This window comes from Podarcis cretensis (genome assembly GCF_951804945.1).
Source record: "Podarcis cretensis genome assembly, chromosome: 10".
Classification (NCBI taxonomy): Eukaryota; Metazoa; Chordata; class Lepidosauria; order Squamata; family Lacertidae; genus Podarcis; species Podarcis cretensis.
This window is the reverse complement of record NC_137179.1, coordinates 19,312,449-19,338,983: the sequence shown is the minus strand read 5'-3', so window position 1 is coordinate 19,338,983 and position 26,535 is coordinate 19,312,449. Positions and strand designations below refer to the sequence as shown.

The window sequence follows — 26,535 nt, the reverse complement described above, 5'->3', positions numbered from 1 at the left end:
AGAAAGGTGTCGGCTTGCCTTCAGGGTTAGGGTAGACAGGCACTCACTCCCCTACTGCCAAATTGATAGTCCCAAAAGAATGGCTGTATTCCTGTGCGTGATCCGTGGAAGATTACAATTGATCATGGCTATATGTTAAATAGTCTCATTTTTGTGTGTGCTGTAAAGGTGATCTGGGAAGCATTGGTTACTCTTAATGGCCTGGAACCAGGCTCATGATACTGGGCTCGTGGTTAAGTTCTCTTCTTACTAGCCACAAGCTGTAGCCAAGGTTTATTCTTGGCTACAGCTCAACCATGGGCGAGAGATTGGATAACACATTAAATAAAACTTTGACTTAACTTTATGTGGTGTGACAATAAGGTGGACTGGGGAGAGGAGCACAGTGGCTGTGAATTACTCTCTGGGAGTGTGTGGGTGTGGTAAACCATAGTTTAGTGTACTGGGTTGTGCAAATCACGCCAATATGTGAATCAGGCCTATATCTGCTAACATTAGATGATAGTCTCAATTTAAGATTTTGGTATATACTTTGGTAGCTTCACTACTCAGGCTGTTGAGTTTTGGTTCACATCTGCAACCTGTCAAATGATAGCAAACCCTTTTTAAATTAAAAAGAAGTCAGTAGGGAATGGTTTTATATTGACTAGGGCTGAGTCCATTGTACAATGTGGTGATAAAATATTTGGAAAATGAGAATTCTGTGGAGCTGCAAAGGCACTAAGTTTAGCACAACCCTGTTAAATTTGTGCAAAGCCTTCATATTTCTACTAACTGTATACCTCAGCTTGGTAATGATACTGCGGCATACATTGTTTATTATATGTTTGTGTATGTAACCCGAAGTAAAAAAATCTTTCTGATACGATATTTTCTCTGGAATAACTATCCAGAGATTTTCTTCTTGTTCCCTCTCCACATTTAATAAAAAATCCCTGTTACAGTATGTTTGGCTGTGGTAATGTGTGTCGGGCAAGTGTGTAATATCAAAAAAACTGTGGTCATGCACTAGAGAACTGTGACTATTACAGTTCACCAGTGTACATTGCATGCTTGTAGGAGCAACACTGCCTGTCACACTAGTGGTTTGCCCTGTCTGTTGTGAAGTGACTCTTAAAGTCTGTCTGCCTGACACATGTTAGGTCATGTTTAAAGTGAGGTAGAAATGTAAATTGGTATTGCTTCAGATATGTTTTATGGAATGGTAAGTGATTAAGGCTTCAATCCTAAGGGGTGCATTTGTGTGGATGGGAGGAGAGGGGAAGAATGATGGTGGTTCTACCACATTATTCTACTACAAACTGACAGACTCAAGCTGGCACTGTGGAAGTGAGGGTGGAGGGATGCTCTTGAGTTCCAATGGGTTTATCCAATTCTTTGTGCATGTAGTTCCATAGGTGCAATAGGATTTCTATTTCCTCTCTACTGTCCATACTCCCAAACTCTGCTCTGGAGGATGCCCCAATCCTTCACAGCTGATTTAGAGGATGTGGGGGGTGGGGTGAGGTCTGGAGGTGACAGGAGAAGAAGAGGAAACTCCATTGTGCACACAGAAGTCAGTTGCGCCATTGTAGCTGCAGCATTGGAAACAATGAAATGAAGAGGAGATAGAGATCTAAATGCACTCAGAAGTGGACTGAATTTCCCTCCAGTTTGCGGGCATGTCATGGGACTGGAAGGAATCTGGATCATTCAGGTCCAAATCATTTTCTAGCATGCTGCTTTTTGACAATACTGATGCTGACATCAGTTAGGCCAGGGCTTTGAAGGAGCTAGGACCATAGCATTGCCCCCTTTGTGAACCAGATAAGGGTCATATTGTATGTAGCTGTCTGTACATTGTCAGCTTTCTGGCTACCCCGTGTTTGTGCATACGGGTGCATGAATTGAAAGGATTGCAGGTGTTCTTTGAGTGAGCTACTCGCACCATCTTTGTAGTTAGGCAAGTAGTAATTCCTTCTTGATAGGTCAGTAGCAGTATTCCACACCCAGTTAACAGACATGAGTGGTAAGTGGGTAGGCTGGCAATTTTGGTTTGTCATTTCTTGTACTCCACAATCATTTCACAGTAAAGACACCAATAATAGTTCATATGAATTGAGTCTAAGAAAGAAGTTGTTGCATTGCGAGTTGAACAGTAAATACATGAAAGGTGCTCATTCTGCTTGGGAAAAAATCTGGGTTGAAAAATCAATGCTGATATTTTCCAGAGGCATAGGGGGCAGTCATATAATTTGCACTGCTCACCAGTGAAGTTGCTAGCTCCAGTATATGTTGAAAAAGTTTGTATGAACAGTGATATTAAAATATTTTCAATAAATATTAGATGCACTAAACTTCAGAAATGTAAACCAGTGATCTCCAATTAGCAAAGTACTGTGGACTTTCAAAACCCAAAGCCATGAGCTCCTTACTTTTGAAAATTTTAATATCTCTGTGGTAGTGGTTTTTTTTTTTTATGTGAATGGTGCCATGGACCTCCTGGGTGTGTTACACAGACCTCCTGGGGTATGTAGACCACCATTTGGGAACCACTGATGTAAACAATACAAGTTGCCTTTCAGAGAACATCTTGTTAAGTCTGGCAAACTGGGTAAAGATTCTTCAGTTTATATTGGTTTGTTTCAGGGTCAGCATTTGAAACAAACTCATGTTCACATGAGAATTCAAAGAACTTGGAAGTTTGTTGCAGGCAGAATAGACCAAATTCAGCAGTGAGGAAGATAAATTAACCCATGAACTAATTAATTTGACTCCCCTATACCAGTGAGGATGGCCAAATACAGACTCCCCTGAGGTTTCCCTTCCTATACTTAAATTTAAAACTTGAACTCTACTTGTAATGATTTCTTTTTTACATTTTATTTAAGTGCTTGCTTAAATTGAGACTATCAGCTTAGAAGTAGAAGCTCTGTAGTAAGATTGTGTGCTTTGGGAACAAATTGGTTTAAAGTCAGTCTGATATTAGGGTTTGTCTGCACTAGTAAGTTGCCTGGTACTTATTGTGCTCTGCTTTGGCCTTAATCAAAATTGGAGCTTTTTATAGATTGAGGAAAACTTTCCTTTGAAGCAGGATTCAAGTGTGCAGCTTGACAACTGCACTGGAATAGCAGTTATGCCTGTTGATCACAGTGTAGTTTTGTGTGGGCCGGTTTGGGGTGCAGAACAACTTGTGGGGGTTGGATGTGCATCTAGTCCTTGAATTTATGCCAGGATGCACTTGCCCTTGAAGACTTTGAAAAACTAATGGTGAACCAAGTGTAAGTGAGATTTTTAAAGTGTTGTCAGAAGTTTGTATTCTGGGTGAAATGAACTTTGAAGTGGTTGGTTTTTGTTTGCCATCCTCAAGTACCTTTCGTTTGAATGCATTATGCTCTCTCTTCCATGGTTTTTTTCTCATCTTGAGTCCTTAATAATGTAATAGTAAATTTATCTGATAAGTATCAATATGAAATTAGAACAGTATCATCCCCATCATATTTGTATACCACTCTTCATCTGAAGATCACAGAGTGGTTCACAACATAAAAGTACAAAATGAGAACACAAAATACATAATAAAACAAAAACAAACCAATAATCCCCCTCCCACAACCCAGTTAAACGGCCATAGAATGTTAATCGGCTAAAGCATGCTTATAGAGAAACATTTTCACCTGGCACCTAAAGATATGTAATGAAGGGAGTGCATTATATAAAGAGGGAGCCACCACAGAAAAGACCTGTTCTTGTGTTGCCAACCTCCGGACCTTTCATGGAGGAGGCGCATGAAGAAGGACCTTAGAAGATGATCATGGGGTCCAGGTTTGTTCATGCATACTTCCATGCTCATAAATTAACTGAAAAGGGGTGTAGAGAAACATGTCTTTGTAGGCAATGTTTTTTGGGGGGGGGTTTATACAAGGTGTTTGCAGTTCTACATAGGTACTGTGTTGGCCTGATGCAGTGAGATGCAACAGGCTTTTTGGTGAGTTCTTCGTGTTTAGATGAGTGTTCTTGACTGTACAGGCAAGTGGAGAGCTTTGAGGCTTAATAGTAATCATGATTATTTATGAAACTTTTACTACATTCCCAGTTTCAGTATTGTCTGTGTTTATGGCAAGGTATAAATATTTTGGAGAATGTAGGATTTGAGTAGTCTGCAATGGAAAGGCAGTGAAATCCTTATTTGCTGGGGTATGTATGTGTGTAGGAGGGGGGAAGTAGGTTAAGTGTGTTGCTATACTTCAAAATGCTTTGTTTCCAGTCTGAATCATCTTCCTCTGTTTTGAGTCAGCAGCTTGTTCCCTTAGCTTTGATGGATGCCAAAAACTGCTTCATGCATTCTTGTTCACTTCTGAAAGTTCATGCAAATAAAATCATGCAAATAAAATATAAAATTATCATTAGGCAGGTAAAACCAACCTACCAATTATCCTATTGGTTTCTGATACAAAAACTAGATTTAAAAAATGTTTGTGTATATAGTGGTTTAAATTTTCACTGATTTGACAGTTGTTTTTTCAGAATGTGTTCTTGAGTTTATAATAGCCTTCCTAGCTGAGATAGTATGGTTAATAGGCAGAAATCCTTTTTGCCTACACTATACTTCTGTAGGGCAGAGGAAGTTAAGTATGCAATTGATTATTCATTAATGCAATTAAAGTGTTGGGTGTGGCCTGTGACCTCCAGTTAAGTCCCTCCTTCCTTTTCATTGAGTCAGTTCTGGGTGGGAATGCGGAGCAGATTCTTAATTCATATGTGCTGAAAGCACACCTGTGAAGTAATTAGCTTATTGTGCTAAGAAATGTTCTGGCATTGGATTGCTGTTGAGATTTCTGTTACTCACCAAGGAGCCAACCCTTTGTGTAGTATAATCTTGCACCATAAGAGGAAGTGTCATCTGTCTGATCAGTGGCAGGTTTATTCTAAGCATTTTTTCTTCCTCCACAAGTAGCCAGTACACTGCCTGCCCCTGAACTTTTTGTAACTGAAAGAAAGAACATGAAAGAGGGAAGAGGAAATAAGAATTAACAGAGAAGGATGGGAAAGAAGAAAGAAACAACCAACAGAGAATGGAAGAAAGACAGGAAATTTGGGGAAATGAAAGCACAATGAGGGAGCAAGAATAATAGAGATGCCTTAAAAATAATGGGGGATTAAGGAGGTCTCCCTTCTGAAACCAATAGCTGAGCATTGATTCCCTTCCCCCATAAATCATAATGAAGACACTGAACCCACACAGTAAATTATAGTTTTGGTGAATAGGATTTGCCCTCTTTTACAAAATGGCTATTGTCCCTGTAAAATATGTTTAAGATTCTATCTGCATTTACAGTCATAGTATATCAAAGGTTAATGGAGGATCTTCACAAAATGGCTGCTCAAAAACTGCAAAGTTGCTGCCTGTAACCCATGTATTATTTACAACATTGTCTGGAATAAGGTCCAAGACACAAATTTATTAATAACAATATATTTCCCTGTCCTTCTGATTGTCTGGAACCTTGTGCTTCTTGGCCTATATAGTTCACTCTGTGAAGGCTTCCAGTCTGTTGGCATTAGTGGAGGGAGGCCTTGTCTCAGTCTGGGAATTTCTCTGAGATGCTGCCTTTGATTAAATTGAAATTTCCAGAAGTCTGGCCATGTGGTGTAAATCTTCTTCAAGGATTAGTTCCATAGGATAGGAATCCTGGGAATTGTAGTACGATACAACAGAGACCTGTCCTATGCTTCAGCTACTGTTATAATTGAGAAAAGAAAACAGAAGTGTTGGAGAAGGAGGACAAGGTGCCTGCACAAAGAGCTGAAAGAAGAGTTGGGGCTTATACTGTGATTTACTAAGTTGCCTGTTGAAAGAGAACAAACTCTGCTATCAGGTCTAAGTTCTACTGAAAGACTGAGGGGAACTGTAGCTGCTGGAGACAGTTCTTGGACCACAGACTGCTGAACAATAAATCATACCACTATGTCTTTGGAAATAGTTTCTTGCTGGCAAGGACAAGCACAAAGTTTGTGTTTGTATGGATATTCAGCTGGGGACCAGGAGGAAAAATAGGTTATACTGCCTTCATTTAACCCATATATCCCATTCAGTCACTTCAGTTACTAATTTTTAATACACATTTTAAAACTAAAGTTAAACCTGAACTTTTGCCCAAGACTAGTAGCACTTTGTACCAGAATGAAAAAGCATTAATTCAGGACTGCTGGTGAAAAACCAACTCCCATTCAGCACTGGCTTGTAGCATCCAACAGTTCACCATCAACACCACCTACGGTGGTACCTCGTGCACCAGCTCCCAACGCAATATTTGCAGATATGTTTAAGGGATTTCCCCCCCAGAGGTTTGCAAATGAAGTTGCTCAAAACACCCAGTACCAGATAATCTCACCATCTTGAAACAAAATAAATTTTAACATGCTCAGCATAATGTGAGAGCAGGCAGCATGGCACAACTGTGTAATCTTCTGCTCTGTTTGTTTTGTACTGGTATATAACAATTTCATATATATATGTGTATTTAAGTCAATTTCATTATGAGTCAGTAAATGCATTTGACTAGTCAAGTAGTAAGTTCCAGAATACTATTAATATAAGCTTCATTTTCTATTTCGTTTCATATTTTCTCATCTATTTCTTTTTAAGAAAGAGAAACCTAATTCCTTATTAAATCCCATATGCCCAATTCACAAAAACTTATTTCACACATATTTTTTACATTGCACAAAATATGTCTAGCTGCACATTAGAACAAACCTTAATCAGTCACTTTCTAGTGAAATGTTCTGGAAATGTCAACTCACTTGGAAGGTGACATCTGAAAGCTAGTGGCACATAAGCAATACTTCACTTTGTTTAGCACTGTTCTAGAATTCTTCAAGGATTTATCTTACCAGGCACCCTCAGTACTCAACTACTTACTCCAAAACTGTGCTGCCTCTGTGATGACAGAATAGCTAAGCCACTGGATTTATTTGGACATTCTGATGGACTATGGTTTATCATGACAGGAGTGAGTCTAGCCTCACACCTCTTCCAGTGTGGTAAAGGACTTTGGAAGATTTTCCTTCTGTTTTTGGTGCATGGCAACTTGCTGTGTCATCCAGACTTGACAAAAGAATGTTATGTCATTTCCCCCTTTCTGCTTTTTTGTAGTGATCGGAATGGACCGTGCCTTCAGGGACCAGTTCTTATTTAACTTATCATGCTGCTGTACCTAATTGTGCAGTATGTTAAACGCTGCTGCTTAGCATTTAAGTGCTTGCTACACATATATTGGACTTTTGTAATCTCTACAGCAACCCTTTCAGGGTAGTTTGGTTTTATACCTAGGTTGAGGTTGAGAGAGTGGTTTAAGGTCACCTTCGGAATTCATGGCAGAAGCAAGATCTGACTCAGGAACTTCCTGATCTGTAGGTCAATCTCAGCCACTATGCTACTTATCCCCAAGCTCCCTTTGTTTATGATGTAAGACAGATGTGAATTTAAGAGATAAATAGTTCAAAAATAGATGTTTGTTCTACATTGTGTGAGAATATGCATTAGTATATTATCACACAAGATTACAATGCTGTTCTAAATTACTATGTGTCCGTAGTAAATTGCATATGTCATTTGTTTCAATTTTCTTTGTACAGTGTTGTTGCTTTGGAAAGGTTGCAGTATGCCTAACTAGACCATGGAGTTAAAAAAAGATTTACCTGAATCTCAAAATCTCAAAGATCTCTAAGTTGGGAGATCTCTATGTGGAAAAACATGAACATTCAAGTTGCAATGTTTATTTTTAATATTAAGAAGTGTTAAAATTGTTTGTAAAACATGCTTTGTTAGGATCAATGGAATTACCAATCAGCCTGGGGAAGAAATAGCCAAGTTAGCTTCCTTCTATGGAAATTTTTATTTAAGCAAGAATGTACCACATATCTTAATGTGGAAAAAATTCCTGACTATAGAAAGAATGTTCATCTACCCCCAAGTGTTTTTATTGACATTCTGATCAGTCTCCTTCAGGCTTGGAAATCAACTCTTGCGGTAGTTGTCTGCCCCAACCCTCCTCATTTGCCTTCTCTACACCATGTTCTGTTGGTACCTTTTGACCACTTCTTTCTACTGTACTGCTCTCTCTTCCTCCCACAGCATCCTTTCACTTCTGCAGATTGCCGAAGGGGGTGGCGGCAACTGCCATTTATGGAATGCTAATGTTGCCTATTCTTCACCTTGCCCGCAGCTTGCATGATGGAGTCTCTTGAATTATGGAGGCTGCAGATAAGGCTTTCTTGTTCTAGTCATATAATTCATTGATAGAAGGTTAGAAAGGAGATTGCCTTGTATCCAGTGTTCAGAATGTTTTTTGAAGACTATAGCCAACACACTCTTGCTTGTCCTTAGCATTCAAAATGCACAATGGGTTGTCTTTGTCTCTTATCTAGAAAGGAGGCTGGGTAGTTAAAATCTTAACTCACCACAGGTGACCAGGCTAGCAGTCAGCAGCAAGCATGATCTTATTTTAAAGTATTGCTGTTATGTAAACCGACTTTTGCTGAAACATGACTACTTTGTTTACACAGAATCTGAAAATAGACTGCAGAAGTTTAAGTAATGATTTGAATTTCCAAGACACAGCTGATCTTAATTGATTTAAATTATTTACTGTGTTGTAAATTGTGCATTACCTAAACAAGTGTCCAGTACTAACTGGTTGCCATAAAAATCTTTTTAGCGAATATGCACCACTAACTATATTGTCACATAATGTTAAACCATGGTTTAATGCTATGTGGATGGATCTCATTGAGCAGAACAAAGCCCCTGGCTTGCATCCTCCCCTCTTCCCATGCAGCTGACTGGAAGAGAGTTGCCAGTTACTTTGTTAACGTGACTCTCACCTTGAGTAGGAACCAAACACGTAGTGTAAAACAAACAAACAAAATAAGCCAACTTCAAGCTATGGGTTATGAAGCTGACTTATTAAACTGACCAGCTTTTACTTTAAACCAGGATACCTTGTTTGTTAGTAACACAGCCAAGATTCATGGAAACTGAAAGTAGTCTTTGCAGCTCTCCTGGCTATAGGGGTGAAGGTAGCTGGAGCAGTGTGTGACCCTATTCCTTTCTTCAGGCCTGGTGAGGCTTTTCCATATACAGGCAGCCTCCCCCCCCCCCCGGTTTACGTGTGTTCAATATGTGTGCAACCGTGCATCATGCTGAATCTAGAAGTGGCCCAAAAATGTCACTGAAATGCCACTAAACGTGCGGGCGGGGCGCAGAATGAGGTACTTGTAGGTTTCTTCAATGGGTTTCAATTATACAGTGGTACCTCGGGATACAAATGCTTCAGGTTACAGACGCTTCAGGTTACAGACTCCGCTAAACCAGAAATAGTACCTTGGGTTAAGAACTTTGCTTCAGGATGAGAACAGAAATCGTGTGACGGCGGCAGCAGGAGGCCCCATTAGCTAAAGTGGTACCTCAGGTTAAGAACAGTTTCAGGTTAAGAATGGACCTCCAGAACCAATTAAGTTCTTAACCCAAGGTACCACTATACATGATTTCACTGATGTGCATGGTGGCTCGGAATATTACCCGCGGGTGTAAACCGGGGGCTGCTTGTAATTCTAAACTATGGTTTAGCATTACTGTGTGTGTAAATGTAGCTTTCATATCCTTGTGAGGACACTTCAGGAAGATCATTCATTTGAAAATAAGGGCCACCATCCAATACAGTAAAACAGTCCAAGAATGTTATAAAAGCAAGGCTGATAATTTCTGGGTAAAAGCTGTATTTCTGGATTAGATATAAAATGGCCATGTTGTTCAGCTGATATTCTATAAATACCAGAGGACTTGCTCCAGTAATAAGTACAATAAATGATATATTGTTCCACATTTATAAGGCTTGACCTCAGCAGTCAAATATTCTCCCTCGTCCTGTTTTTTTCCTCCTGTGTGTCTGTTAGAAGATCATGGATTCAGTCTTAAGAGATCTATACAGTTTCAACATATTTGTGTATAAGCTCAGATTTCATCTAATTTTTTTAGAATCAACCCTTAATTGTGGTTGAAATGAAACTGAGTATAAGCAATTTTGACTTTAAAAAAAACACACACACCAAAATTATCCACTCTTAACACATCTTTAGTGCATGGTTGAACAGCTATACAGTGACAAAAAGTGTTAGGGAATGTGCTCTACACAAGGTCTTGTGTTTGAGTAGTCATTAAAAAAGTTAAGATCACAGCCATTTTGGAGATGTAACTATCAACCTTAGCAGGTGTCAGATGCAGGTCTAAAATGGTTAACACAATCTATTTACTGTATACAAATGAAGCCTGTAGTCATGCATGTGCAACATAAAGTGAATTTGCAGTAATTACCATATTTTTTGCTCTATAAGACTCACTTTTTCCCTCCTAAAAAGTAAGGGGAAATGTGTGTGCGTCTTATGGAGCCAATGCAGGCTGCGCAGCTATCCCAGAAGCCAGAACAGCAAGAGGGATCGCTGCTTTCGCTGCGCAGTGATCCCTCTCGCTGTTCTGGCTTCTGGGATTCAGAATATTTTTTTCTTGTTTTCCTCCTCCGAAAGCTATGTGCGTCTTATGGTCTGGTGCGTCTTATAGAGCAAAAAATACGGTCTATCTGTGCTCACTTTTGTACCCCTGAATATAATGCCTGTTGTTTTGTTTTCATAGTTTGCCCGAAATTAAGAGTAGTTCTGAGTCATACTGAAGTAAAGCAAACTTATGTTACACAATCTTGTCATCTATTGGGGGGAGATATTTCCAAACTTGAAAGTTGGTTGCTATATTTCATGGAATACATTTGTGTTTATATTGCTTTGCAAGTGGTTGAAATGAGTTGATCTCCAGTGTAAATTGAGGATTCATTGAGTTGTAATGCTGGTTAAGCCCTTCCTCCCGGATAAGTGAAAATAACTGATATTTTAATAGTATCTAGAATCATAGTTGGCAAATTTAAGGCAAAGCTGTCTCAATCAGAGTAGCAATGTGGGTAAATCTCTATGTAAACAGTTTATATAGAGAAAGTGATGCAAGGCAGCTGGTTTTCAGTGATGGCTATAGTTGTCATTCAGCTCACATTTAGAATGTACGTACAGTAATTGTAGCAATAGTGGATGCTGCAGTGATGTGCAGAAGTAGTAAAACTAAACTTTGGCTCCTTGCAGTTCAGAAATTTTACAAGCTTTTATTTTAATTTTGCAAATTTAATATTGTGAAGGTCTGGTTCACATGTCGCTTTAACATGTTACTTAAGCTTAATTGTGGTTTAAAGTTGAACGTGGTTCATGGTGTGAACATTATAGGAGCTCTACTCTTTTCCCTGCTCCTGCTTTCCTTCCAGGAGATATGCCATGTTTGGGTTTAGTGTTGCAGTGCCTATGATTTGTTGGGAGCAGATTAACTATGAGCCTGGGTTTTACATAACTTGAAGCCAAACCATTGCTTGGCTCCTGCCAATGTGGCTATAGTGGTGGAGGAGCAAAGTGCCTGTAATATTTGGTTTGTTTACCATATTCAAATCTAAAAGTTGTGGGTAGGCTAGAACATCAATAAACTGTATTAACTCCGTTACTCTGACTGTGGTAAAATACATCCGTCAACAGAGTAGCTCTAATTTTGTCAATGATTAGACATAGGGTTCATAGTCATTGATGCCTGCTGAAGGGGAGCCCCACCACTGCATGTTCCTTGCAGTGTTCTTCTTAGTGTTAAACATGTGTTGTTCATATCTTCATTTTAAAAAATGCTTTCCATCTGATCTGCAACACATAGCTTTGTTTCTTATCCTTTTTAAATGGCGGATTTCTGTTTTTTTTAGGACTTGGGAACTCTTGGGATCTGCTTTGCTGATGGAATAAACTGTGTTTTAAACGCAGAATTGAAATTTAGGGAACAACTCGCACCTGCCAATTTGTATCAAATTAAGATCAAACCACAGTGAGCTATACTTAAGATAATCTCTCATGAAATTGGCTTGCTCTGAAATATAAGATGACATTTATTTTTTATCTCTGTTTCTTCAATGCAGAATATAAGTACAGTGCCATTCTATATCACATTTTGCTTATTGTTCTAGCTGTCCCTTTCCCAAGGATATATTAGAGCTTTTAAAAATATAGGTAAGTCATTAAAATGGTTAAGAGCTTGGAGGACCTTGTGAGAAAGAGCTTTTGGGTTGACTTTTTAGCATAGAGAACAGCTTAAAGATTGGCGTGTTTATAAAACTCCAAATGGTTGTGAAAAGCAGAACTTTTTCTTCTTTTATTTGATCCAGCTTGCACGTAATGCTAAGCAATTGTTGAGTGCTACCTACACATGTTGGAATAAGCCTGCATTAAGCCAACCTCCCATCCGATACAGTCATACCTCATGTTACGTTCTTTCAGGTTGCGTCCCGCGGCGACCTGGAAGTACCGGAAAAGGTTACTTCCGGGTTTCGCTGCTTTCGCACGCACAGAAACGCCAAATTGCGCCACACACCTGCGCAGATACGGCACTTCAGATTGCGCTCTTTTCATGTTGCGAATGGGCCTCTGGAACGGATCCTGTTTGCAACCAGAGGTACCACTGTACTCATGTCTGGTTAGGAGAAAGACTTCTGAAAGCTTTAGTTTCACTTTCCACAAATCATGATTTGTGACTGCAGATGAACTTGAATTGTAGTTTAAACAAACTCTGGCCAGCTTCAAAGCAAGCCAATTTCAAAACATAGGTTATGAAAGCTCACTTATTTAGCTAACTAGAGTTTGGCTATGGGTTTACATGGGATTAAGATAAACAATATATATCACATATCCATCCTGTAAGCCTTTTCTTACTACTCTCAGACTTCAAATTATTGAATCACTTATTTTGAACCAGTTCCTGGTATTTGTGTGTAAATAATCAGTTTTGTATTTTAGGGCCAGAATGTTAAGGTTTGGGTTTGATTCATTTCAGAAAACAATCCTCTTAACAATATTTTATTTTATTTGGAATTTGGAATTGGATTCAAGTTTAGGTTTAGTTTTGCTTTAAATAATTTTTTGTGGATCAGCTAGTTACCTGCCACTTATGCCTATTGTCTATTTCAACTGTCTTACTACCTTTACAGTAAAGTCTCCAGGATTTTACATTGCCTTAAAATCAAGCTGGGGCATGTTCATTTGGATGAAAACTATATTATGTGAGACATCATTAAACTTTCAGGCACTATTAATGTGGCAGGTTTAACAGGACAGCCTTGATTCCTGGCCATTTTAAATTAAATGCATTTAACAGTGTTGCCAGCTAATGGTAACCTTGTAGTATGAGCTTGTGTTCTTGCCTGACCAATTGACCTGTGTTTCATTCTACCTACGTTTCACTTCTGATCATCTTGCCCTGCTTTGTCAGCAAGCTGCTTTTGGCCCTGCTCTTTTGGCCATAATAAAACTTTGATTCTTGATCCTTGTTAGGACTGATAGCTCATAAATGATAAACCATAAATATTTCTATTAAAATCTGCAGTGCAGTCTGATTATCTTAAGGATTTGAACATTTACACTTATGTAACCTTCATCTGTTAATAGCAGCTTTTTCGGTTTGTTTTCAGGTCTGATCATATTTTTAGGTCTTCTGAACAATTTTGTAGTAAATCTTTACATTTTGTAAATATTAAGTATCCTCTGTTGATTGTTCTTACTTACATTTTAATATGGACATGTCTGTCAAAGGCTGACTACCTTCGACTTTACTTAAATTCAGTTTGGGATACCTCTGCTTGTGAGTTTGCAAAGAAGCATTGTACTAACACATACTGCCATTTCTGTAGGCCTATAGATGCATGTGGCTTTTTTTAAAGGCTGGTTTAAAATTATATTGAAATAATCTGTTTGACTTGGGCTGAAATGCACCCTGGTAAAGAGGCATGCAAGCTGGTGTGAAAATGTAAAGGTATTAAATATATTGGGTGCTTACCAGCTGCTCATTCTTTATACCCTGATGGGAAAAAAGTTAATTTTGGAAGAAGAAATGCAATCAGATTTTGTATGTATCATAAAACTTCCTGTGCCATATTTAGTTCTTGACATTGCCCTTTGTGGTTTTAGGTGAGCAGCGCGTTGTGGTATTTAGAACTATCTTTGCGGGGAAAACCTTCATCTTGCTCACATTTGTTTGCTTACAGTTAACACACTAACCAATAGCATGCTGCAGTGGTTTGCACTGTGGAAATTGCTGAGGATGCATTAAGCATAGTTTCTGACTTTGGTGCTTTTCATTTGCATGTTGCCTCAGTTTACAGCCATTCTTCTTTGTGAAGCACTAGATCTTGAAGTGTTGGTATTTTTCTTTCTTTCACAGAATTTATTCAGTCCTTGCTTACTAATGAGGATATGAAAGCAGGATCTGATTAGCTTACTAACCTGTTTTTTTTTAAAGTCTGGTTTCATATTATGGTTAATAAATAGAGATGGAACCACTGTTTCCCCATTTGGTTGTAGCAGAAACTAGTTCAGAGTTCTAACAGGATCTAATACAGGGGTGGGCAGACTTAAAGTCTGGTGGGATCTATTTTACTTGAACCTTAAGGGTTCTGCTCACCTCTGGCCTAATAGATACATTGGTTTCTGCATGTTCCCATGTTACCTATCCTACCTGAGTAAAACAGACATTGTCTTTCAAGTTTTAAAACACTTCTAAATCTTAAGATGAGAAGAAATCATATGTACCTCATAGAACTGGCTTGGCAATTATCTTGATGTTATGTTGAAGTAACTGTAGAAGCCAGGCAAAGTGAAGTGCTGTCTGTTTGACTGCAGAGCTGTAAACAAGTATGTGCATGAGCTTCTCTGAATAAGTATATTTGCTTTATACAGTGGTACCTCGGATTAAGAACTTAATTAGTTCTGAAGGTCCATTCTTAACCTGAGGTACCACTTTAGCTAATGAGGCCTCCTGCTGCCGCACGATTTCTTTTCTCATCCTGAAGCAAAGGGTTAGCGGAGTCTGTAACCTGAAGCATCTGTAACCCGAGGTACCACTGTACAGTACTCAATACAAGACTTGAAGATAAGTACAAAAAATGCACAGCATGCAGTAAACTTGCTCAGCTTGCTCACTTCCCCTTATTGCAGTTACAAAATTGCCCTGGGGGAAGCGGCTAAAATTGCTGTAGGTGAGTGTCTGAAATGAAAGTAAAATGTATGCAACTCTCTATCCTGTAGGTGATTGTTCTTTCAGAAATATGAAATATGAAAATGAAACTTCCATTATCAGTTGTGTGTGTTATAATTACAGTTTTGACATATTAAATTCTAACCCAGAAGCTTCAGGGTTTCTCAAATGATTGAAAATAAACAGAAAAAACTATAGCAATATTTCAAGATGGTACTTCAGGAAAACTTCTGACAAACTTTTGAACAACTCAAATTACAGCATTTAAATGAGTCACTAGAGAGGCCAGCCCTTTGTTCAACCATTGCACCTGTAGAAATAGATTAAGTATTTGCCATGTAAATGTTCGTTTTCAGGTTTCTACAAAGCAGGGAACAACCATAATATTTTTAATTAATTTAACAGGATGTATGTACCGCGTAATCATCAAAACTTCTATGCAATTTAGATAATTAATTCATTTTAAAGTTGCTATTATGAAATACTTTCTACTCATTTATTTAATAAAATTTGCATATCACTGGACTGCAGAAAAAAATCTTATCTCTGGGCTTCTATTCAGTAGATTCATAAAGGTCATGATATATAGATTTTGATATATGGCTGGATCTAGCTTCAATTTGGCCATGGCTTGCTCAGTGGCCTGTATGTTTTTCCAGTCTTGGTATATTTCCAGTCTGCTTTCTTTCCATACTTTCATCTTAAAATTTCTCAGTTGCCCTCAGAAATGGAAACTTTTAAAAAAAGTTTTCTTTAAAATTCTCTTTTATTCATTTTCATCTTTAAGCTGTTTAATGTGGTTGCATTAAGATAGATCTTTGTTTACATAAGAACATATGACATGCAACAATTACATAAAATTAAACAACTATAAACACTCAGATAAACGTTAATAAATATATTAACAAAGTTATGTTGAAGTGTATCTCTCAAAATTATTACAATTGGTACATATATGAAATGATATATAGTAATGTGTATTGCTTAGATTGCTGACCATAAGTAAAAGGTATTTTGTATCAATAAACTAAACAATTGTCATCTAATAAAGATGCCAATGAAGAGGTTTTAGGTGAAAAAGATGGTTTATTGATCCTAGATTCCTAAGCATGCATTTATTACATAGGATTCTCCTCCATAAACTGTTTTTCTCATCTCTTTACCTATACATAATAGGTTTTTGATGTTTGTCTTAACTGAACAAGATATTAAACATGAAAGGAAATGGAATAGTAGTTTTGATTTTAAAAAGCTAAAGCAATTAGACAGGCTTATTTAGTCTTGTCGTAATGAGTTTGTAGGTGTTTGCTTGTGAACCAAGCAAAGGCCAGCTAACAAAATCTGAAACTGCTCTGTATAGACTTATTACAGAACATTCTTAAAGCCAGTTGACACATGCATGCCTGTCATTTTTAATCTCATCACTTGATTACTCAGCACTTGATGGCATGATCCTTTAGATAATCATCACTGCCTGTTTATATTTTATTGAAAACTGGTGATTTTAACTAATCTCCTAGTTTTATTGACTTTTTTCTTAGTCAACCTATGCTTCAGCATGGAGGAAGAGTAGGATTCAAAAATACAAAATAATTTAATGAAGCAGAATATACACTGACCACTGAAAAGCCTTTTGTTTGAGGTGATATAAGGTGGTGGTTGATTTATGATTGCTCAGTCACATGCAAGGACAATGGTACCTTGGTTTTCAAGCATTATCCATTCCGGAAGTCCTTTCGACTTCCAAAATGTTTGAAAACCAGTGCCTAGCTTCTGACTGGCACAGGTGCCCTGGAAACAATAGCCGACAGCTGCATCGGATGTTCGGCTTCCAAAAAACATTTGAAAACTGGAACACTTCTGGGTTTTCAGCATTCGGGAGCTGAAATGTTCAAGTACCAAGGCGTTTGAGAACCAAGGTTCCACTGTACTAGATTATACAGCTGTAAAGCCATTGAACATGAATGTGTTCAGTGCTCTATATTAGCTTGTTAAAAAACTATTCCCTATGTTAGCTTGTTAGCTTCTTGCTCTGTGTTAGCTTGTTAAGAGATTATGGGTTTTGTTTTTGTAAATTAATGGACTTAATTTAACTGCTCTGTGGCATTTTGTGTGTAAAATCTTTTCCCCCTGTCTTGTTGCTTTCTACCTTGTTCTCTAAAACAAAGCAAAAAACATATTTCTGCTTTGCCACTCTAAATAGACATAATTTCATCAGCTGTGACTGTTAATTTTGTTTCTTGTGGAAATTTAAATGGCATATGATTTTACTAAACACAATCAAGGTGTAAGGATTGGTGTGCAGTTTCACTGCTCAAAGGCTGTGGCTGTTACTTTGATAAAAATTAGAGACATCTGTTAGTCACAATGGTTCTGATACAGTTTTATTGGCAAACTATGAGGGAGGCTTAGTGCTGGAATGATGTAAGAATCCTTGGAAGAATCCTTGCTGGGGGGGAGAAAACTACTTTGATTCCGCCCCACCCCCTTAATCATCATCATGGGGTTCTGATTATGTAGCTCCCAAACCATTTAGAAGGCTTAGTGTTAACAGATCTAGGAATCTTTCCCCAATCTCATGAAGCATTTATGTAGTTGTAAAAGTCTTTTTAACAACATGGAAAAGCAGAACAGGAAGGAAACGTCACATTTTTAATAGTCATTAAAATAGTTTTAGTTTCTTCTAAAAACTGAACCAGGGGAGGGACAAGGCTTGAACTTCAATTTGGGCACATCAAGACTTGGCCTTTGGAAACTATTTTCAGTGCTCAGACAGGTGAAACAGTAGGTGTGTCTCTGTATATTCCTAACACTTTGCTTACCACTTGTTACCACAAACATTTCCCACATATCTGGCATTATCCAGACATCATTCCCAGGCCAAAGGATACAACCTGCAGTTAAGTTTCAGCTCCTGTTTCTACCATTTCAGAATACTGGGGAGGAAGCAACACAATCCACTGGTATGAAGGATAGTTTTAATTAGTGCCCAGTTCCTGGAAGGTGTCTTTCAACTTCCCCATTCAAATAAACCTGTGTTAAGTCAAACTTACATGGAGAAAAGGTTGGAAGCTTAGAAATTCCTGTTGGCTATGTTAACTCATTTTGTGTTACATGCACTGTTGAACATAATGTGAAATTAAAAGTACCATAAAAAGTTAAGTGCCAGGTAACTCCACTGAAAACGGCCTTTAATGGGAGAACAAGCATGGTCCTAAATCTACTTGAATGGTTCTTAGAGGCAATTTTATGCAAGCAGAAAAAATGGATTTTTGCTAGTGAAATCTGAAACATTTAAAAGTACAGAGGTACCTCGGTTTACAAACTTAATACATTCTGGAAGTCCGTTCTTAAACCGAGGTGCGCTTTCCCTAATGAGGCCCCCTACTGCCGGTGCCCTTCCACCGTTCGGATTCCGTTCTTAGACCGAGGTAAAGTTCTCAAACCAAGACACTATTTCCGGTTTTGCAGAGTTTGTAAACCAAATCGTTCTTAAACCGGACTGTTCTTAAACCGAGGTACTACTGTAGTTGCTTGCACTACTCCTGACATTTAGTATCATATATTGGAAGGCTTAAAACTGTTCCTTTCAAATGATTTTATATATATATATTAGGGTGTGAGTTAGGTTTTTGTTTCCTAAAGTTACTGCTGTATTTTATTATTCTGAATAAAAACATGGTAATTTCTTTTTGTGTGCTCTGTGATTAACTATGGAGTTCTATGTTAGTATGAATTCTGTGCATGGCGAGCATTTTTATTTTTACCTGCAAGAAACAAAAATAGATGGCTTATGTGGCTTTAATATGTTGGATACTGAAATTTTGTGGAATATCAACAACTTTGGCTCGCTTCCTAGTTGCATTGAATTTGACCCAAATAAAAATAGCAGTGAGTAGACAAAGGGTGAAGGTTATTGGAAGAATTTTTTTATCAGTAATATTTTGGCATGGGCATTGCTCTGAATGATGTAGTAGCATACAGTGAAAGTGCTTCACTTGTGATAGTGTGTTCTCCCAATTGTGTTGTGCCAGCACTAAAATTATATCATTAATGCAGTTCTTTTAGTCTGCATTTTTGTGTGTATCTTTAAATGTTTGTTACTCAATGAGCCCAAGCGATAGTGCTAGAAAAAAAAAGTTAAAATATAAAAAGAAGTAGTCTTGTGGTCGTGACTGACAGTGATATTCTGCATTGGTTAGAGCTAGTGGGTTAAGGTTAAGCCTGTAAAAGTTTGGATTGTAATGGGGGCATATAGGGAGGAAAAGCTGTTATATTTTGTTTAAGCTGCTTTGTAGCCGATTGTAGCAGTCTTGTAAATAAGCCCATGAAAGTTACCGGTACTTACATGTGGCAGGTGGGGAGGATAATTTCTAGCCAGGGTGGGGGGCTGGTTGAAGTGGGATGAAGAGCTCTGCCCCTTACACTTTTATGCATGGCAACCTGCATGATTTCTATTCTGTGTGTAGAGAAGTGATAGATTTGCCAGCCTATTCACTCAGGTGTGCAGTTCCTTGTCAGCTTATGGCTACTAGGCAAGTCTTAAATGTGCTGAAATATAAGGCTGGATTATAGTTAGGTACTTAATATATACTGAGCTCAATGTTCCCAGCTGAAGCTCTTGATTTTCTCATGGTGAGCAAACTGGCAGTATACCCTTTTGGAATAATTTTAAGTTAAATAAACCATAAGTACTATCTGAATTTGAAAATGTCTGTTGTGAAAATACAAAACTTTCCAGTTGAACTTGAAATAAGTCAGAATTGTAACTCGGGCACTGAAAGCTGCTTGACAGTAGCGTGTTTCTTTTGACTAAATCCACTTTACAGATTTAATCCTGTTACAGAAAGGATTTTAATGAGACTTCTGAAAATATAGTAAATTTAGCAAATTATTGCAATAAAGTTAGAATAAGCAAACAAAGTTTTTGCAAATTGCATGTTGCTGAAAAATCACTTGGCAGAGATCCCATAGGGTTCACTTTTTCATGAGATGTGATATATAAATTTAATAATCGTAAACCTAACCTACATGCATTGGCTGTTATTGGCATTGGTTTGGCAGGTCTTGTGGCCCAACGCCCATCGTGGTGTGGATGTGATGCCAACTCACAGAAGCAGTGGTGTAGCGTGGGGGGTGCAGGGGGGGCCGTCCGCACCGGGCGCAACATCTGGGGGTTAGGGGGCGCAAATCCACGGGTTAGGGGGCACAAATTACTTGCCTTACCCCGGGTGCTGACAACCCACACTACACCACTGCACAGAAGGCACTATACTGGAAGTGTAGATGACCATGCCAAGCGACCTAAATCTTGTATTTTCTCCCTTCTCCCTGCTGGTGCTACTTTAAGTGGGTTGCTTCACATTACTTCATGATAGGGTGTGTCCTGGGTAGGAGCTGTATAGAAATTGTGATTATACACAAAACTCTGAGATTGTTGCTGCGGGTCATATATTTTCAGTTTCTTGATAGGTAGACAAGCAGCGCTGTCTTATAGCTGCTGACACTGGGACTGGCTGTAGACTACCCTTTGCGGGAGTTAGTACCAGAGGTGGTGTTAAGAGTGGCAATGATTCATTGTGTATTTATGGTGTGCTTTAGCTGGCAGTGGGATGTGATCACATATTCACAAATGGTCTTGTGGTGTCTTCTGCTACCACTAGTGTTTATTCAGTAAACATTTGTGGTAGAAATTGTGCATCACAAGTTGTGCTGTTAAAATATGACTATGTAGATGAAGTCAAGTAGTTTGAAGCCTATAGATGTCTTTTTATGTTTCTGGCAAGATGCCTTTGTGCATAGTGATAAAAAAATGCATATCTAACTGCCTAAGATGTGATTACAAAGCCACCTATGCTCCAAATTTTTCCGAAAGTTTTATTTCTAGGATGCTAGCCATGGAGATCAGATTAGCTTCCCTAACATCGCATAGGACATTTGTTGTGAACAGCATGCCAACTTTTGCATTCCAGTGTTATGTAACACTTTATTGCTTTTTGAAGGAACTTAGAGGACTCGGTTGTGTAACCAGTGTTGTAGAGATTGGCATGGTAGCAGTTTGACCTTCACATATAACGTTTCTTTTAAAAGGTATGGGATTTGTTAGCCTGCTTCATAATAAATGCAAAAGCTGACCTCTAAAATAATACCTCTCATTCCTTCTTGAAGTGATATATTTATATTATTTTGAAGTTGTAAAGGATTCTTCACTCTACTAACACATTCTTTTGCAGGATGGCCAATACTTTCCATCGTTCCTGGAAGAGGAAAATACAGATTCAGTCATCCTTTTGAATACTTATTGGGGAGCAGTGAACAGAATGAAAACTCATTAGCATTTAATACTTTGCTGCTTTATATCTGGCAATTTCAGTTTGTCTTTAAGAATATATCAATGCGCAGTTCAGAATAGTAAACACAGTGTGTCTAGAAACTTCTTAATTCTTTGGAATTTCAGAATTCTTTTTATTTCATACGCAATATTCAGCATAAACTTTAATTATTTCTCTATTTCTTAGCATGTAATATACACAGCTTGGCTGTGACAACTAAACTGCAATTTGAAAGGCGGGCATTGTGGTTGTGGTAGGGCTGGTCATTTATATTTTAAAAGAGAAATGCTAATAGTGTTTGTTTTCATCTTCCCCATTTCTTCTCACATTGAGATTTGCAACTTGTCTATGTTGAATTATACCATCTTCAGAGATTCACAAAAGACTTAAGTGGGGCAGAAGGAAGGTAAAAAGCAGTGTTAGAAATTAGCCAGGTGCATTTTGCTACTGGCGTGGGTCTAGTTGCGGCCACATGAAATCCATATTGTGATATTGGTTCCATAATTTTTGATCATGCATGCAGTATGCAAAAATCCCGGTGTGTTAAAAACTGTGAAGCTAGCCAATGCTTCTACTTAGCTCCATCCTTGTTTCATACATTGTGACATAGCCATATATCACAATGTTGAAAACCAGATATCACCCAGCCCTAATCTCTAGATGCCAGGTTGGTGACTGATATCTCCAGCTTTCTTAACCAGGTAAGCAGAAGTGCTTATTTATGCATTTATATCCCACCTTTTTCTCCAAGGAGTACATGGTTTACCCCCCCCCCCATTTAACCTCTATAAAGACCCTGTGAGGTAGGTTTAGAGGCCCAAGGTAACTCAGTGAGCTTCATGACAGTGGGGTTTCAAATCCTGATTTCCCAGGTTTTAGTCCAGTACTCTGACCACTTCACCACACTGGCTTCCTAGAGTACTTCTGCTATGGGGCAGCTATATAAATTAAGTAGGTAAATAAATATGGGGAAATTTTCACTTAGAGAAGGATCTGAAATATTTTCTTTGAAGCTTGAATTTGTTTTATTCTGGATTATTTTATTTGATGTTTTAATGTGTTGTAAACAGCTTTGAGATTTTTTCCCTTTAAAATATTAAGTGGTATAGAAATGAAAATCATCATCATCACACCACTTTAAGGCACCTAGACATCCACTGTGGCAACCATAACCTAGGTTTAAGGTTCTGTTTGGTGATTAGCTTATATATTTGAGTTCCTAACACTGGTAATAAGATGTAGGGACTTGATTATATAGGCTCCTTGAACCATGACAACCTACAGAGTTCTGGTTTTGAATCCTGAGAAATATCCTCCAAACTGTTCTCATTCAGGCTTTTGAAAAATAGAATGGCGCAAAACCAAGGACAACATGTGCCTTAAAATACAAAGTAATGAGAAACAGACTTCTCTGTTGGTAAGACTGTGTATGAATAACATCATAGGTATCTTGCTGTATGATGCATTTAGGTCATATTGTTCATCCTTAACAGTACTGACATATCCTGGTCATTCTCTTGTTCTGTCCAGCATTCTTGCAGAATAACCAGTCTTTTACTTTGAATTCTCTTTCATCCTTACTGCACTTCATGTTTTCTTGTTTACACCCCATTCAGAAATATATAAAAATGCTACATGGTGCAATAATTAAATACTTCACAGATTCAAAACCATCTCCTTTTGGCTTCCTTATCATTAGGCCTTATACACAATTACCACAGCAAACCTCTGAGTTATTCATAACACCAAATGTCTCTTTTGGTTATGCAAGCTAAAAAAATAATGCCTTTGGACACATTAATCCACTAATCCTTACAACCACCCTGTAGGGCATATCAGTATTTTTAAAAACTCAGTTTGGAAGGACAGGTGAAAATGCATAATCTGTTTTTACTTGAAAGTAGTCAAGACAATTTAAGAGATTTAGAAGCAGGAATACGAACACCGCAACCACCTAAACAAGTATTTATTTATTTATTTTATTTATGGATTTCTTCCTGTTAAATAACTTTGAGATCTTTCATAATAAAAACAACAACAATAAAAGCACATAAAAATAATTTCAAGCATTAAAAACAATATGACATCAGACATTGACTGAAATAAAACAGTAAAACCCACACTCAAAATCTAAAGCATACCAAACTGCAGCTTTCAGGCATAGGATATCGTACTGTGATGTAGAAAGAAGGCCTGGCAAGAATTAGGCTTTCAGGTGCTTCTTGAAGCATGAGAGAAATTGGTCTAGACCAGTCTCCCTAGAGAGTGGGTTCTGGAGCTGTTTTACAGCTGAAAACTGAATTCCACTAGCACAGGAAAATTCTAAATGGGATTCTCTTTGTTCCCTACATGCAAAGGGGTAAGCTTGTGCTGAGGCTCAGAGCTATTCAGTTAGTTTTTGCCTAGCTGTCAATTGATGGTAGCAGGCTGTGGGGGAAGAGGTGTTTCCAGTTCTTTTTAAAATATTTATATTTTATTATGATGATTTCAGTTAAAAGGAATAAAGTGATATAGAAAAAGGGGGAAAGTGAGAGGGAGAAAAACAATAATGATACATTTAAAAACACAAATATACAAAAGAAGAAGAAGCAATATACAATATTCCCATACATTCTTGTATAAATTGGTATAGTGTTATTGTCTTGGTGCTTATGTAAATGTTAATAGCCTACGACATTATGTATAAACTCATTCCAAATTTTATCGTATTTATCCATACAGAGTCTGTGCCTGTAAGCAGTCTGTTCATAAATTGTGAGTGATGTCATATCATCTGTCCATTGATGGAAAGCTGTCATATCTTTATTTTTCCAATTCCTCAATATCAATCTCTTGGCCACCATTAGGGCACGGAAAATCCATTTCCATTGTCTCGTTGATAATTTCCATACTGCAGGTATATAGTTCAATAAAATATTCGCTGCTGAAAGATTTAACTTTCTGCACAGTCATAGTTACACAGTCCAGCAATTTCTCCCAAAACTTGTTAAGTAAAGAACACGCTACAAACGTGTCCTTGCCACATCTCCAACACTGAACTATCTTAGCTAACCCTTTTTTATACAACTGTAAAGGGGTCCAATAAACTCTAAATATTATTTTCTGTTGTATTAGTCTTAATTTTAAATCTAATGACACCTTAGGTATTGAAGCTAATACATTTTCTTTAAAAAATGTGCTACTTTAAAAATGTGCTCTATGTGTGAGAGAGATGTCTATTATGTATTGTGGAATGGTGCTTGCTATACATTTGAATATTTCATAATACATTGTGCCCAAATATTGCTAGATGGTTCCTGAGGTTAAGGAACAGGTTTTCGTCTGTGTTTGGATACACCTGGACACTATTTGAATCAAGATGGTGGAGTGAAACTTTAAAAGCTGCACTGATTTTTTTGATTTCTTACAATTCCCAAGCAATGCCAGTTATGAGTAGTATATATTAATTGCTTAGTATGAATTATTCCAATATAAACAGTAGTTAGATCTTCACATGCAAGGCAAACTGTACCTATGAGACTAATTGGGACGTTGTTGAATTAGCCAGAAATTATAAACTTAAATCTAGAAGAAAAACATTGATTTAGAGTTCTAGTATGTTAGCTGGCATATTGCTTATATTTGAGTTACTCATAGGATAGAAGAACTGAGCAGGCAAACTGGTGATAGTTATAAGTATTACTAAAGGCTATATTTGAAGATGGTATTTTCCTAGGGCAGCTTCCTTGTAAAGAGGAAATGAATACAAACACAAAACTGAACATTGAACGGTGACCTTATCCAAAACTATGATAAGAACTGCATTTGCCCTGCACATGCTTCACTCACACTTCAGCTTTATGCATACAAGAGTTTGTAGTTGATTTCCTCAACTTGGTAGATTTTATACCCCAAAGTGTAAAATATAGGAGCTGTTGGCACTAGCTTCTTGGCCAAGGTTTCTTTTTGTTTGCCTTCCCTTGGAACACATTAGTCTTATGTAGCCCCAGGGAAGGTGCGAGTGCGGAAACCCCAACAGTTCTCTCAGACTGATGTTTGTTTCAGGAGTTGGCATGTGCTCCCTGGCCTGGGTTTCCTTGCTTCCGCAAGGAATAATATCTGACACTGACCTCCTTTTGGACTCTGTACAGTTCAGTAATATCTTTTTGAGAACCACCGTCTTGTTCTGCTGTTCTTGGGTTCATGAATGCTAGAATTTTCTCCTAGGCAACTGCTCTATTCCTTCCAGTCCCCTGTGCTTATGAGCAATGTGCACAGGTGTTAAACATCTGATTGTTTGTTGCCTAGCTACAGTTACTATAGTTTGGAATCCCATTGTTTTAATTATACTTTTTTAAAAGTGTGTCTTTGTGTAGTTGCTGAAAATGCCATAGTTTGTAAATTTAAGCACTTGCAGAATGGCCGGCATTTTATTTTATCTACTCTTTATCGTTTCATGTAAACAAAAACAGAATTTTGAAGATATCAGTTGCTATGCACTTGCATTTCTCATAGTCTTTGTAATAGCTGTCCTTTATAAAATATCAGTGTTTTCATCTTAGAAAACTGTAATCGGAGACTGTGTACTGTATTATGCATGTGTGTGTTTTTAAAATTATCTTGCTCATTTAAAATTTATAAGCTCTCAAAGACAGTTTAACTCACCCATGTGAATTAAGATCAGCTAGAGAGACTTTGCTCTGGGTTGTCACCATCATCTGCAATGAGGATATCGTCTGTTAGAAATGTTTCCCCCCCCCCTGCAGTGACATACGTATTGTGACACTCCAAAGGGAGATTCACCAGTCTTGCTCCACTTAAAACCTTTAGGGGATTGGTTAAAAAACACAGTTGGAATTCAGAAAATATGATCAGTATTTATTTCTGGGACAAAAAATTGTCTTAATTTTGGAGCAACTATATTTCCTTAAAAACAACAACACTTAAATGTGTTTGAAAAGTTATATTGGTGATCCATAGTTGGCTTTGCTCATCCTCACTTCTATTTCCTATTCACCTTCATCTGCCCATGATGGCAAAGTCATTCAATTGACATCACTGCCCAGAGCGGGAGGGCAGATGTGTGTG

General features: G+C 37.9%; 1 protein-coding gene and 1 long non-coding RNA gene across 3 annotated transcripts in view; one reads left to right on the top strand and one right to left on the bottom strand.

The window, feature by feature from the left end:
- The window catches only part of WNK1 (WNK lysine deficient protein kinase 1), a 109,103-nt gene that overhangs the window by 1,767 nt on the left and 80,801 nt on the right, over positions 1-26,535 (top strand).
- On the bottom strand, positions 2-25,726 carry LOC307225343. Of its 2 annotated transcripts, none has more exons than XR_013842910.1 (4): positions 25,578-25,726; positions 21,272-21,393; positions 4,829-4,969; positions 2-3,408 (listed from the first exon to the last, which is right to left on the bottom strand). It is a non-coding gene; the product is annotated as an uncharacterized lncRNA (long non-coding RNA). The 2 variants fall into 2 exon arrangements; XR_013842911.1 differs by having other exon boundaries at positions 21,286-21,393.